Source organism: Crocuta crocuta, unplaced genomic scaffold (genome assembly GCF_008692635.1).
Source record: "Crocuta crocuta isolate KB4526 unplaced genomic scaffold, BGI_CrCroc_1.0 scaffold556, whole genome shotgun sequence".
NCBI lineage: Eukaryota > Metazoa > Chordata > Mammalia > Carnivora > Hyaenidae > Crocuta > Crocuta crocuta.
In genome coordinates, this window is record NW_027527436.1 from 5077838 (window position 1) to 5094241 (window position 16404).

General features: G+C 37.1%; 1 pseudogene; it reads left to right on the plus strand.

The window, feature by feature from the left end:
* LOC144227976 (small ribosomal subunit protein eS4-like) overlaps positions 1–16404 on the plus strand; it is an 80816-nt pseudogene that overhangs the window by 16106 nt on the left and 48306 nt on the right.

A 16404-nucleotide genomic window follows, 5' to 3' on the forward strand; every position in this document is an offset into this window, starting at 1 on the left:
TTCGTTCTAGCTGCTGTGGGCCCTGGATAAAGGGCAGTGGGAGAGACATGAGACCTTCCCACACAATGCTACTAAAAGTCAACATGTTGATAGATCATTGGAATTAAATGCTTTTAAAGAGAAACAGCCAAAATAATAAATATTTGCACGTCCATGGTGTCATTTAAAAGGAAACGAATACGAATAAAGATAACTAACATAAAAAATGGTGACAGGCTAATCAGTGAGCAGTGCAGTGAGCTCTGGCAACAAGCGGTGTACGGTCTCCACTTCCTTGCCAACAGTCATTTGCTCCCAATGTTCTTGGAAATGTGTGTTGTGCTTAATGAAATAACTCTCTATAGAGTTATTCCATAAGATCAGATCTAAGGATTTTTCTGATCTAAAATATAATTCTCACAAAGGCAAGATCTCTGTTTCTTTCATTTCTTTGTATCTCCTGCACTTATTAGAGTGTCTGGCACACAGTAGGGCCCCATAGATATTAATGAGGAAATGAACAAATAAATGAATTTCATGATATATTTTACCTCTTTGCAACATTTGCCACCCTTGAGGAAGACTTGAATTTGGCCCCTCAGCATCCACATCACTATACTTTTCTGGCTTCCTACCTTTCTGACTATAAGGGTTTTGTTCTTTCTTAGGTCTTCAACCACACGTTTTCTTCTATTTGTTCCTATTAAAAAAAATTGTTTTAAACATTTATTTTTTTTTTCGAGAGAGACAAAGAAGAGTGTGAGCGGGGGAGAGACAGAGAGAGCGGGAGACACAGAATCCAAAGCAGGCTCCAGGCTCTGAGCTATCAGCACAGAGCCCGATGTGAGACTCAAGCTCACAAACCATGAGATCATGACCTGAGATGAAGTCAGAAAGCTTAACCGACTGAGCCACCTATGCATCCCTATTCTTATTCTTGAAAATCAAATCTATGTTCAATTTTTTCAAGTTATACCATAATAAGAATAAATTCCAGCCTGGTCCTCTATCTTAGAAACTTTGCTCTCAACCTAAGCTATTTTAAGCCATAAAAAAAGCAGGAGGGGAGTATTTATTGACTCAATAAACTGAACTGAAACAGAGTTAGTTTATTTCTTTATTTATTTTTAATGCCTGTTTATTTACTTTGAGAGAGAGATGGAAAGAGTGAGTGCGCATGCACACTCACATGAGAGAGGGAGGGGAAGCGGGAGAGAAAGAATCCCATACAGGCTCTGCACTGTCAGCGCAGAGCTCCATGCAGGGCTTGAACTCATAATCAATGAGATCATGACCTGAACTGAGATCAGGAGTAGACAATCAAATCAGCTACCCAGGTGCCACAGAAACAAAGTTAGTTTAAAACAAACTAACTAAACAGCTAAATTCAGAGCCCCTTGGAATTGGCTATATCCAGGGACTGTGTGGTGACCCCTGGGAGCTTCAGAATCACATCCTCATTATTCTCAGTCCAAGCTGAGAGAAGCCCCTTCCTTGATTGTTCTGAAATGAGCATATATAGATTGCTTTGGCATATATTGCAGAATCTATCTGGGTTCCATGAGCATGGAGTCATTCTCAACTAAAGTGCATACACTACAAGAGGGATGGGGTTATATTCCCCCAAATATATTTTATAACACTGGGATTCTCTGGTAACATCTTAAAAGATGAATGTCATAAGTAGACAATGAAGTTAAGGTCACAATAATGGTTAATTTGGCAGAGGGCGGGTGGTTTTAGTGCAATGTCAGGAGAAGAGTATGAAGGGCTTTGGGGATTCTAATAGATGATATTTCCTGATTTAGGTGCAGCCTCCAGAGTGAAAATTATTTCACACTATACTTATGACTGCAACCTACTCTATATGGATTTTATACTTCAAAAGAAAGTCCACTTAAAAAAAGAAACCATGTTAAGATATTTTAGGAGATAAATATATCCTCATATATAGTAGTTTCTTATCAATTGAGATTTACCAGGAGGTGTAACCCTGACTTTTTCTTACACTGACTCTGGAGTAAGACTGACTTATCTGATTAATGAGTTTGGGAGAGCGGCTTTTCTACTGAAAGTTCCTTGAGGTTAAAAAACATATTTTATATGTTTAGATATTGTCCACAACCCTAGGACTCTGCTTTACTCAATAAATATTAAGATATTTACGAATGAATACATATAATGTGTGAAGGTCAAGGGAAAGAAAACAAAGTAAAGGATAGGACAACTGACACCAAAGGCTGAGGACATTGTAGGCTAGAAACCAGGGGTTGGGAAATAATGGTCCATGGTCCAAATACAGTCCAATGGCTCCTTTATAAGCAAAGTTTTATTGGAACACTCCATGTGTATTCATTTATATATTGTCCATGGATGTTTTTGCTACAATGGCAGAGTTAAGTAGTTGTGACAGAGATCATCTGGTCCCTAAAGCCAAAAATATGTATTATTTGGCCCCTTACAGAAAATGTTTGCTGATTCCTGTTGTAAACCATCAGCTTGGACCCAGTCATTTATTAATTGAGTCATTGTTCATTGATTCATTCACTAGATCTTTGTTGAGAATACAGTATTATGACAGATACTGAAGGTTAGGGAACGAACACCAAAGATGAGACTTCCACTATTGCAAAGCTTATAGACTAGCATGTTACTCTAAATGGAGCTATATTTAAAAATTATTCCCATCTGCCCTTCTCCGACCCCTATATACATGGCTAAAAATATCAAGGATCGAAATAAATAATCCAAACCCCAAAATGAAGATTGGCTTTGTAACTTTTTCAGGAATTTTGTTCCTGGGCAAAAATACCTGAGATAAATTATCAGCATAATGGGCTTTTGTTCTTTACTCTTCAATGCTAAAAGAGAGAACACATTATTGACTGTCATTGTTTGGTAATTCGAAAAGGCTTTGAAAAAAAATCTGCAAACTCCTTGTCAGCACAACAAAATTAAGCAACTAACCATATTTTCCTCTCTTGATTGTTAGTTGAGCAAGTTAAACCTTAATCAATTTGCTTTTCAAATGTAACACTTTTTAATGAAACAGGGGTTACAAAGCTCTCATTCTCCAAATCAAACGGAGCTGAAAAAAAAAGTTTTTGGGTCAGTTAACACATGCTTCTTATCCACATCATGACATTCTGGAGTGGGGGGTAGGGGGATGGGAAGGAATTGTTCAAGGAAGGGATTTGGCCATTAGTATTACTACTCAAATGTTCTTAAATTTACATTATGGGCAGCTAAGGGGCTATTTTGACTTTGTACCTTTGCCCGAGCTACAGGTGTGAAGAGAAAGAATCTGGGGAACACCTGTAACGATTCTGCTGCATCAGAAACAGTTGATGATCCTAAAGCATATATGTGGGGAAGAATCCTAAAGATTCCTTGGTCTCACACTGGGCTTCTACTGTTCTCTCTGAGCTCAAAGCACACCAGGTCCAATCAGGTTGTGATGGAAGGTGATATTAACACTCGGTCCCCACATTGCAATTCTGAATAAGAAGCTTCTTTTAATTCTAATGGAAACTGTCTTTTTCATTTTATTGTGAAGTTAAAAAGCAAACAAGGTGCTTACAAGAATAGTGTGTACAGTATGCTCTCATTTTTAATCTTTTAAAAGGAATAATGTATACGTATATATATATGCAAACATGTATGTGTTTATATATGTATATACATACATGTTTGCATAGTATGTATACTGGGAGTAAGGTCCCATGTTGAGAACCTTGGCAAGAAAAAAACCCATTGGCCAGCTCTACCTTTTTCCAAATTCCCATAACTTACTCCTCCCCTGATGCCCTCCAGCTACTGAATTCTCTGATGTAAATATTTCTTGTAATAAATTCTCCTCAAATTCCATCTCCCCAAAGAAGCTTCTTTTAAAATTCCTTGTGTTGCCACCATGACTATTAGATAATCCTGGAAAGCCTATACTATGATTTATGAAGATATAATGCAACAGATATATGGCAGGAGAGAAGGTGATGCCAAAAAGAATGATTTCAAATGCAAAGGGGGTTATTTCTTTCAGAGCAGAAAATAAATATTTCTTCCCCTAACACTTGTACTTCTGCTACTTCAAATGAAATTAGACTCAACAAATTTTGTTTGCTGCCTAATTATTTAGACAGAGATCCATTGTATTTTTATTTATTTATTTATTTATTTATTTATTTATTTATTTATTTATTTATTTAGAGTGTNTGTGAGTGGAGGGGAGGGGCAGAGAAAGGGAGAGAGAGAATCCCAAGCAGGCTCCACACTGTCAGCATGGAGCCCGACACAAGGATCTCACAAACTGTGAGATCATGACCTGAGCTGAAATTAAGAATCCGACGCTTAACCAACAGACCCTCTCAGGTGCCCCTAGATAGAGATCTATTGTTATAAGTGTAGTCATTCCAGATTGATGGTGACAAGAACCTGGAAATATCTAGGATCTGAAAAACCCTCATACTCTAATCAGAAAACTTCCAGAATAACTAAAAAGGTACCATGAGGCCCAATAAGCAATTTTAGAAAGAATTTGGTTAGAAGAGGGAATGGCTCTTGTGAAGGGTGGTAACCCAATTGACTTTTTAAGTTAATAGGAGATGTCGGGTATGTATTATGTACGTGTTACTGTATAAATATAAGTTTACATCACACAAACAAATCCGGACCTGGAGCGTCCTGGCCCCTGCGCTTGCTTCATGGGAACTGGCAGCTTTGAGCTAGAACTGCTTTCTCTTTGAAGGTGATACTACTCAGAGCTGAAGCCACTGCATAAACAAACTGACGGTTTGAAAAGAAACACCCCCATTTTAATTCCATTTGGAGCTAAGTTTAGACCATAACTCATCTTGCAACAGAATTAAATTTTTTTAAAAGATGTTTGTGATTTAACCATTAGTGTTTCTGTACATAACAGAAGCAGCCAAAACTGTGTCAAGTTTAAATACTTTCTTATGCAGCAAAGAGAGTGAGAGCTGTCAGTTACCCCATACAGGCAACAGAGACTAGAGAGGTTGTGGACTTCCAGGAGGGACTAGGAGCGAGGGCCTCTTTTGCTATTTTCTTTTCTGTCAAAATTTAATGGAGAGGTCATGGAGGTCTCGTGGATTATCTCCAGCTTGTGTCCCATAAATAGTCCCTAATCAGAAGATAACATTCACTCATCCCTGTTGACACATTTCTCAGGGGGCCCTGCAATGGAAGTGTTTAAGAATGGAATATATATTTCATGTATGGAATGCTTCTCAAAACTTAAAGCACTTTTGAACTACTAGGAATCTTGCTTAATAAAAATTTTGAATCAGTAGATCTGGGACAGGGTCTAAAATTCTACATGTCTAATAAGCACTTGGAAAATACTTCTGCTCTTTAGACAGTAAAGATCCAGAGCACCAATTTTGTAGCAGCTTCTTGGAGAGCTATGTTCAAAAAGAAGATTCTGAGGCTAACTCTCGACTTTTTGAAAGAGTGACACCATCTATGAGTGAACTTTGTCTTGGTGGTGATGGTAACTGCAATAATGTCTGCTTTTTTACATATAATTGACCTACAATATTCTAATGGTTTCAAGTGTACAACTCACCATTGTAGACAATGACAAAACGATTAAAATTAAGTCTAGTTACTATCTGTTGCCATACAAAGTTATAATTATTTTTCTTGTGATGGGACTTTTTAAGATTTATTTTCTTAGCATCTTTCAAATTTGTACTACAATATTACTGACTATAGTCACCATGCTGGCCATTATTTCTCCAGGCCTTACTTACTTTATAACTGGGAGTTTATACCTCTTGATCCCCATCACCCATTTTGCACCCCTCAATCATCCTCCCTTCTGGCAGTCACCAATATGAATATCTGTATCTTTAAGTCCTGTTTTGTTTGTTGGTTGGCTTTGTTTTTTATCATTCACATGTAAGTAAAATCATAGGGTATTTGTCTTTCTGTGTCTAGGACTTACCCAATTAGCATAATGCCCTCAAAGGTCCCTTCATGTAATGGCAAAGGGCAAGATTTCCTTCTTTCTTATGGTTGAATAATATCTCATTGTATATATAACACATCTTCTTTATTCATTCACCAGTAGATACTGAGGTTGCTTCTATATCTTAGCTGTTGAAAATAATTCTGCAATGAACATAGGGATGCATGTGTCTTTTTGAAGTAGTGCTTTCATTTTCACAGAATAAATATGCAGAAGTAGAATTACTGGATGATATGGTAGTTCCATTTTTAATTTTTTGAGGAATCTTCATACTATTTTTCAGTTACTGCCCCAGTTTATGCCACTAGGACATAAGGGTTCCCTTTTCTCTAAATCCTTGACAACACTTGTTATTTCTTATCTTTTTTATAAGCAATATTCCAACAGAGGTGAGCTGCATCATATGCACCTGCTGGCTTCCGTGGGTACAGGAGCAGCCCAGAGGCAGGGTGCATCCACTGACACTAGCAAGTCAGAGGTAGGGTGTATAAATTATGCCACCACTTCCACTCCGAGCAAGGTAAAGTAAGAATGAAAAAAAATGATGCTCACTGGCACCCCAGTCCTCAGAGAGTGCTAACAGGCTCCTGTCCCTCCAACAGGTGCTGTAAGATTAGCAATGAATTTCACATATGTTCCAGGCACATTTCAGACTGCTGTTTGTGAGCTGGGTCCTGGGATGAATCTGTATGTAAACCCTTTAAGAATGGAATGTCCATTCCCTACAGCCCTATGGTTCTCCTGGATATAAGCCTCATTGTTTTCAAAGCCAGATGTTTTGGAGATCCATCTCTGTAGTGCAGATCCGAGGGGTTGAGGTGCCAGCTGTGGCACCTCTTCTCTCAAGGAGAAACAGTATTTATAAGATTCCTCCCAATGTGGGTCACCATGCTGAGGGTAGGGTTTATGGAAAGACCACATCTCTGCCTCCTCTCCCATTCTTGGTGTGGCTCTTTTATCCTTTGTTGGCGAAGAGCTGTTTGGCTAGTTTTCAGGTCTTTGTAGAGGGAATTATTTCATAAGTAGGTGTAGATGTGTTATATCCATGGAAAGTGGTGAGTTAAGCATCCTCATGTGCTGCCATCTTGAATTATCTCAAGTAATGTCAGCTTTTGCCACTGTTAGACAATCATGACAGAATCTTACCACCCTGATTTAGGGTATAGTAAGTCCTAGTGTTTGTGGTATTCTCTTATTTCCAGAAGAACTTAGAATTCCTGCATACTGATGAGATAATAAGATGGTATAATTATGCAGAATTTTTTACAGATGGAGGAAGTCCAATAGAAAGGTTAAGTATGGTAGGTAAGGTCAAGTAGAAAATCAAGAATACACTTTTTTTCTGTCTCCTAAAATATTCCTGTGATTATATTAGCCTGCAACTCATTTTTGGTATCAAATGGATGTGAAATTCAAGCAGAAAATAAGTGAATTACCCCTACTCCTAAAATTCTTGTATAAAAAAATTCTTGTGTAAAAAATTGATTTTTTTGTTGCAAAAAAATACATTAGGGAGAAATTATTCACATTTAAAAAGAAAGCAGGATATTAAATTCAGCAAATATGTCTCAGAATAAATTAGTTTTATAAAATTTTATACATATTTTTTATGGAGCATAGTTTATTGTATATCTATTGGATTATACCTGCAATAATAATGCTGCTGAAAACTGGAGAGATATATGACTGGAATGGAAGTTAGGAGAACTTGATTTGAGTCCCTGCACTGCCATTATATAATTGCATAAACTTGGGCAAAACATTCTGTGTGTGTGTGTATGTGTGCACACACACATGCATAAGCACACATGCACGTGTGTGAAGAATAATATTTGCACTGTGTATATTGCTGTGTTACAGTAAAAATGGATAAGATGATGTGAAATGTTCTATACACTGAAAATAATTATACCAATGTAATTTATAGTTTTTATTATAATGATCTTCTCAAGATGTTAACCCATATTGTACAGCACAAAATTAACAATTTGTCTTGTGTGAGTTGGGGGGGACTACATGAGGTCATAACAGGCTTTGTTGGCCATAGGGTTATTGGAAGTTAGTCATTGATTTCACAATTTCTGTGTGTCTGTATGTAAAACTAGTGAGTAAGAGAGAGAGAGAGAGAGAGAGAGAGAGAGAGAGAATGCAGTACTGCTGAAGCATGGTATACTTTTGACAAAAGTAGAGTTCCTAACATGACTCAGTGCTTATGAATCAGTAAAACCTAAATGGTGACAAGAAGAAACAAAAGTCGATTAGCCTTCAGATTGGGACTATCCAAGGAAGCAAGGTTTATAAATGGTGGGTTGGCATTGAGAAGACTAATTAAAATATGATACACTATTAAAAACTAAACAATTAGGGGGAAAAAACCCTGGTGCTTTAACTATTAAATACCTCAAGTTGACAACCAAATTAAAAATACCAATTAACACCTCAGAAATTAATTTCTGGAATTAATCCAGATGCAGCTGAAATGAATACCATTACACTGAATTAACTGATTTACAGATTTTAAAAAAATAGTTGCAAATTATTTCTTATTGCCATGACTGTAGTAGGGGTTAGAAAGTAGTTTTTCCTACAATGCTTATGACTCCCCAGAAGTCCTTTGCCCTCAACCACTGACTCATGTAGATTCAGACTTGGTTAACCACTTCTAAATAATTTATTACTGCAACTCAAACTAACCCTTTGCAAAGTTTTAATTTTTTAAATATTTTATTAATTTTTGAGAAAGAGAGAGAGACATGTGTCTTTATAACTGAGTGTTTTCTTCCTTGAACTGTCTACTCCAAAAACTTATTATTGGCCTAGGATAAGGAGCTTGGAGTCTAGAGATAAAGGGTAAGACTAAGGGGGGTGGATGTAAGGGGGTACAGAATCAATAACAGCTGTCAGAAACTAATAGGCAAGATGGATATAGATGTCTGGATCTATGTAAACCCTCCAATGTGAATGTATCTCCTTAAATAACATGGGAGCAGTTGTTAGGTGTCAGAAATAAGCGAAACTGGTGTAGGTAATAACCACAGGAGTTACAAGGGGTGGTAGATACTAGATTGAAATTTTATGTATGTTAGCACATGGTGAAGGACAAGGTCAACTTTGAAGATTAAGAGTAAGCAGTAACTATGCCATTCTGTGAGTTTGGGCATTATGATATTAGAAATTAGGCAACAGAGAATTGGAACCCAGGCAGGGAGTCTATGCCATATGAGTAAAACACAGCTTCAAGAAATCCCTTTCTTTGAGCCAATGTTCTCCATAGCCTGTAATTTGCTTTAGCCTTTGTATGCTTCTTGTTAGGATAGGAACTATGTCCAAAGGATGACTCCGGTGGAAAAAGAGGCTTTAAGGCAGAAAAAGTGGCTGTTGCATTTTCTTGATCCAGGTCTCTTTTGTCTTCTTTCTACTTAGTGACAAATTGATCCCTGAGTCCGTGGTGGAGTTGCAAAGGCAAGTAGAAGAGACTGGATGAGCACACAATGCGCTCAACACTCCAAATGGATGGAAAGTGGACCTCCCTTCACAAGCAACAGAAAATACACTACCCATCAGGAGGATAATTATTAGTTGTAGACAGGCAGTGTGGGAAATGGAAAAGAAGGAGAGGCATTTTTGTGCTGTTGACTCTATTTGGGAACCTCTGGAAGTCATGGCACTCAGATGGGTGCATACTTGAGCCACATGTAAAGTTGCCCTGCATGTGAGTTGATTACAGGTCCCAGGATGACGGCCCAGGAGATTAACGTGGAATGCATTACTACTGAAACATATTATAGGATTAGGAATGTATCCCATTTGAGGACTGGAAGAAAAAAAATAATAAATTTTGTAGTACTATTACCTAGCCTTGTGATCTGTTGGTATAATAAAATAATAAAAATGTTCAGTGAATTTGTTAATAATCACACGAAAACAAACACTCAGGATTAGATAATGTTCATTTTCTATCATCAAAGAGTAGCAGCTTTTCTACAGGAATTCATAGCCACACTAAAGGCTGTTGAGTTAACTTGTGCAAAATAGTTCAACAATTACCAGTTTTTCAAGATAAAATGACACATAGATGCTTACTTCTTGTCCACTTAAAACAATTAACCGTTACATTTAAACAGTTACAATTTGGTTCTGGAGGGAACAACACACACACTTTATTACTTAGAGCAAACTAGGCCACTATTTTTCATGAATGGGTGACTTTTTAAGACAATCTTCCCTTTGATGTAATATGAGAAGGAAAGAATTGAATACGTCTTTAGTATGTAAAGGACCCAAAATGATAACTTCTAAGAAGTACAGAAAAATAGTCACTTGCAGGGCACCTAAGTGGCTCAGTTAATTAAGTGCCCAACTCTTGATTTCAGCTCAGGTCATGATCTCATAGTTTATAAAACAGAGGCATTCCAGAGATGTGTCAGGGCTGGGATCACATGGCTAAGCCAATTCCACACCTAGATCTCCCTCTGGTTAAACTTGGTCATATTCCAGTTAACTGAGGCACAGGTAGCAAGAATAAAGTTACACATTCTGACATGTGTGGGTCAGTCCATTGTGGAAACATTTAAATTTCCAGTCGAGGTAATACCAATCAACTAATCTGGGAGAAAAATTTCTACTCATCTTTTGAGTTTTCTGAAGAGGGAAAAGAAACATAATTGATTTAGCAAAGTTTAAGATCACTAGAGCTCTTCTTAACAGTTTTACTTATTTGGTAAAGAGAATGAAAATTCTCTTTTTGACAGCCTCTACCACTGGCAACCATCAATGTCAATAACTTGAAGTATTCCCAAAGTTAATGAGTTTTATATGAATTAGATTATAGCTTTGAGCCTGCCTGTTCCTTCTTAAGCAAAACCCAAAGGAAAACAGTGTTTGAAACATCCCACCTCTTTGACATTCTAAATGGTGCTGGGTAAATCATGGAGCCTTTTTAGATTCAAACCTTCCTTCCTAGAGAAATGATCCTCTACTCTGTTCATGTATATTGTTGTGGTTTCCGGAAAACCATTTCAGTTGTTTCAGTTTTCAAATATGGTACTAATGAGTGAAAGTCCACATTGTTAATCTCTGGGTGGGCTCCTTAACTTTGTTCTGTTACATGACCACACACTTTATCTTAACCAGGGACTTGGACCTAATAAAATATCAATTTGGTTCAAGTTTATTTCAGAAACTATTTTGATGCTCTAGTTTTACTCTGGTTCAGTGGTTTTCAAAATATAGGGTTGGTTTCTGTTCAGAGGTTCTCACTGGGTTTTAAAACAAATAAACAAAAAATGTTGGCATTACTTCTTTGTAAATGATGCTCAGATCAGCTCAGGGTTCATTTAATCAGAAGTTCATTCCAACTTTGAGTATGAATTGAGTGTATGGCTGAAAATGGTTCAATTTGCAGCTTCAAACCTTAAGTCAGATATCTCTTACATAGATACTTCCAGACAAAAGAAGAATAAGGTAGAAGAGAACGGAAAGTTGCAGTGCACTTTTTTTTTACTTTACACTATAAAGGTAAACCTTACCAAAGTGGAAAAATCATGTCACATTATACAAGCAGGACTTACGAGGACTTGACCACAAAAGACCCTTTCTTTCTCTCACAGTATCTTTAAACTGTCTCAGAAGGGGATATGCTTTCTCCAGGCTCAGTATAAAAACATGAGCAGCCTTATGATTTCCTAGTCACCCTAAGGAAATATAGAAAAGGTAAAAACACAACTCAATTCAGTAATTAGTAATTAGTTACTGTTTTATTGCTCAATTCAGTTATTACGTATCCAGAGATGGTTCCTTGTGATAATCAAAACTTCAAATTTGACTTAAATCTAAACATTTTCCCCTTGTCCAGAAAGACTTCTGTGGATGAGCTCCCTGTGTGGAAGGAGCCCTTCCTCTCTCCCCTTGCTCCCCTTCATCCATGTTTGCCCCCTCCAGCAAAAGTGTGGAGAATGTGGGTGGGCTGGGCAAGACATTTTCCCTCATGGAAACTTTTGTGAACTTCAGAAAGCAGGAGCCTCTTCTACTTTGTTCCATGTTTCCCAGTGTCTTGTATGTAATTTAAATGGGAAAATCCACAGAATACTACAAGTAATACAGGAATAAACATATATAAACCAGATGCATCCATATATATAGGGGTGAAGAGACTGAGTGAATGAAGAGGGTAATCTGACAAGAGTTTTGGAGATAATAAGCCTTGAACAGAATTTAGCTGATAGAAGAGAGCAGTCATTCCAGGGAGTGAAAATAGCATTTAGATTGTCTGAGAGGTGGAACGAGGTATGATAGGTATCAAAGAATGTTTAAGTGACTCTCCCAATGGTGATAAATCCATCTTTAAAAGGAAATCAGAATAACTTGGGAGGTAAGAGGGCAATATTTATTGTGAATAATCAGAAGATTTTTAACTTGATTCATTCAGAGGGAACTGGAAACCTTTTTGGGAATTTAAGAAAGAAAATTAGGTGATTAAAATATTGTGGAAGATGGGCTTGAGAATGTGTATCAGACACCAGAGAAGAGGATATTGCCTGTAAGATGTCTGAGAAACCAGGTCTGGTAAAAATAAAATAAGTCTTGTGAAATCCAGATGGCCTCATATTTTCCAACCCAAAGAGATAAACAACAGTTTCCTCTGAGTTTTTCATCATTTTAAAATTTCTTCTCATTCTCCTATATTCTGATAAACAGACCCTTTCTCAATGATTGATGAAGAAAAGGGTTGGGTATTTGACAATGTCACTATATGATCACGCAATTTTTCAAATAGTGCATGTGAGTCCTGCTAACAAAATGTGGCTTTATAGGGAAAATTGGTATGGAATAATATAATTTTTAAAGTCCAATTAAGAAGTGCTGATTGATGTTCTCTAGAAATGAAGAGACCTTTTGTCCTCACGTTGGACAATAGAACCACTTCCTCATCACACATAGAAGGGTGTGATGAGCATGATCATGTGGATGTTTCATGAAGGGTTCTGAAGTGCTGCAGAGCCCCTGATCTCCAATCCTCGTTCACATGATCCCATCTGTCTTGTAAGGTATGACTTCCCTTGTCCAAATGAATAAACTGAAGTTCAGAGAGAACAAGTGACTTACCCAAGTCACACAAATAAATAACCAGAAATGCAAGGACTCAGATCCAGATTATCTAACTCTAAGTTCAGGCTCTTTTTCTTAACACTGAACAATTGGCATAAACAACCATTCATATGTTAGTCATTGATCTTATTCTGTCTGTTTCATTTTATTAAATCATTACCCCATGTCCTGGGGATAATGCATGACTACACTATTAGGGCAAATTTGTTAATATGGACATGCCATGTTAAGTCACGAGGAGGCTAACTCAATTACCTTTCCTTTGATTGATTTTTGGTAAGGATACAGTGAACTTTTAGTTGTGGTTTGACTTACAGCATGTTGTAAACATCAGCACATACTATATTAACTGTCTGAAAAGAGCTGTAGTAGTTTAAATGTTATTTAAAGAATGAAAATATTACGCTATATTAATATTAGTAATTTAATCCTGATAGCCACAATCATGGCAACCACTAAATAGCTCCTTCGGGACTTGGGAATTTATGAAAGAAAGACATAACCAGACAAAGAAATATCTAATGGGTAGGATATACAAAGGGTTACTAAAATTTTGTTTATGATCTTAGCAATTTGAAGTAAACCTAAATAAGACAGCATTCTACTAGTAAGTACCACTCATCTGATTTTTCTCCTTCTAGGTATCAGAATCTTGATAAAAATATTTAAAGAAAACCCAACTGAAAGATAAAATACTATCTGATCAATCTTTACCTTGAGATTTTATAAATGCTACAAATCAGTTAATGACAATGAGGAACCTTTATATTCTATGAGGCACATTTGCATACAATTGTAGTGAGGTTAAAAAAATTCACTCGCATTACTTTTAGGTGTGCAAAGAAAATTACTTTCTATAGTTTTCTCTAATTCTAATCTTCCTTGGGAGCTTCCATCTCCTTGTCAACAGAGAAGAAGAAATTGTATCCATTCACATAAATGTGCTCTATGCAATAATTCGATTTCAGTATTTCAGAGGTCCTCTCCCTTATGCTGCTCCTCCAAGAAGATATTTGCTATATAAGTGAGGAGGCTTCATGGTACCTTGTTCCCTAGTTGTGGAAAGGGTGAAAGCTGTAAATTTTAGATCCTTGTACTTTCTTTAAAANATATTCTATGAGGCATACAATTGTAGTGAGGTTAAAAAAATTCACTCGCATTACTTTTAGGTGTGCAAAGAAAATTAATTTCTATAGTTTTCTCTAATTCTAATCTTCCTTGGGAGCTTCCATCTCCTTGTCAACAGAGAAGAAGAAATTGTATCCATTCACATAAATGTGCTCTATGCAATAATTCGATTTCAGTATTTCAGAGGTCCTCTCCCTTATGCTGCTCCTCCAAGAAGATATTTGCTATATAAGTGAGGAGGCTTCATGGTACCTTGTTCCCTAGTTGTGGAAAGGGTGAAAGCTGTAAATTTTAGATCCTTGTACTTTCTTTAAAAAGTGGCTATTCTGGTTGGTTCCCTGGACTAGTGATGTCTAAAATAAAACTGATCTTGTCTGACATATTGTCATCCACCTCAACAGTACATGATCCAAACCATCTGCCCCAGCCTTTGAGTCCCCAACATGTGGCAGGCTCTTTTTTCCAACTCCAAGCCTCTGTCCATCTGTGTGCTTCTCAGCACTCTCCATCATAGGAGAACACACTAACTTTTTTTCAAGAGTTTTTCCATTACCTGTTGAGAAATTCTATGGGAGTCCATTAGGATGTCTTTTGCTATGGTAAATTTTATGGCAATTTGAAGTCCTCATGTGACCATATTCAGTGCAAGAGAATACCTTCTATGAAAGGGATCCTGTTCTTTTTTTTTTTTTTTAATGTTTTACTTATTTCTAGGAGAGAGAGAGAGAGACAGCGTGAGCAGCGTGAGCAGGGGAGGGTCAGAGAGAGAGGGAGTGACAGACTCTGAAACAGGCTCCAGGCTCTGAGCTGGCAGTCAGCACAGAGCCCGACATGGAGCTCGAACCCACGATCCGCGAGATCATGACCTAAGTGAAAGTCGGCCGCTTAACCGACTAAGCCACCCAGGTGCCCCGAAAGGGATCCTGTTCTTAAATCCCTGAGATGCAGAATTATTAAACAGTGACAATAACATTGGTTGAATAAATGAACAGCAGCTAAATTTTACAGAGTGCTTTTTGATGTCAGTTGCTAGTCTAAACATTTTGCATCTGTTCACTTATTGAATCCTCACCATGGTCATATGGAGTAACTACTATAATTAACCTCATTTTAAAGATTTTATTTATTTTATTTTTTTATTTTTAAATGTTTATTTACTTATTTTGAGAGAGACAGACAGACTTGGGAGAAGGGGCAGAGAGAATCCCAAACAGGCTCCACACTATCAGCTCCATCTCAGAAACCATGAGATCATGACCAAATAAAGAGTCGGACACTTAACCAATGGAGGCACCCAGATGCCCCTAAATATTTTATTTATTTTTAAGTCATCTCTACACCCAATGTGAGTCTCGAATTTACAACCCTGAGATCAAGAGTCATGTGCTCTACTAACTGAATCAGCCAGGCACCCCATCCTCATTAACCTCATTTTAGTGATAAGAACACAGGCACAGAGAAGTTAGGCAACTTGCTCCAAATAACGCAGGTAGTGAGTGGAAAGGCTGAAGTCTTAACTCAGGGAGTTTGACGTCAAGTTTTCCTCCTCAAAATCAAAGGAAACTAAGTGACCTAACTGGGCAACATGACCTCTTCAGACCTTCTGTCTAAGCTACATAGAAAAACTATTTGGGAGGTATTTTTTTTCCTGAAAGACCAGAAATCAAGCAATCATCAGCACAGAACTGGTTTGTTGTCTTTCTATTAATTTGCTTAAGCATAAAACATGAGTTGTCTTGCCAAATATTCCTGTTTACTTATTTCTTGATGAAAGGGATCCTCTTTGTAGATCCTAGTTCTATAGGAAATTGTATGAGCTGAAATTGCTCAAAAGAGAGTAGAATAATATCATCATTATCACACATGGTGATACCATTATTAATCATTGGAAATAAAATATTAAGCTAAAAATATCTGTTTTACTTTCTTTTCAACAGAAAAATATCTGTATTCCAAATAGAATCTGACATGACAGATTAGAGCGGGAAAGAATGGAAAAGCAATGAGAATAATTACAACACTTAAACATGCAATCTAAAATCTTCTAATTTCTCTACCTTAACCTGATAGAAAAAAATCAAAGCTCATGTTTATAACTCTGTAATTATCAAGTGTTCACACAGCAAAGAAGTATAACTTTCATGTGGACTTTAACATGTTTAAATATTGCCTGTGTGAACTTCTATGTAAAATATTTATCT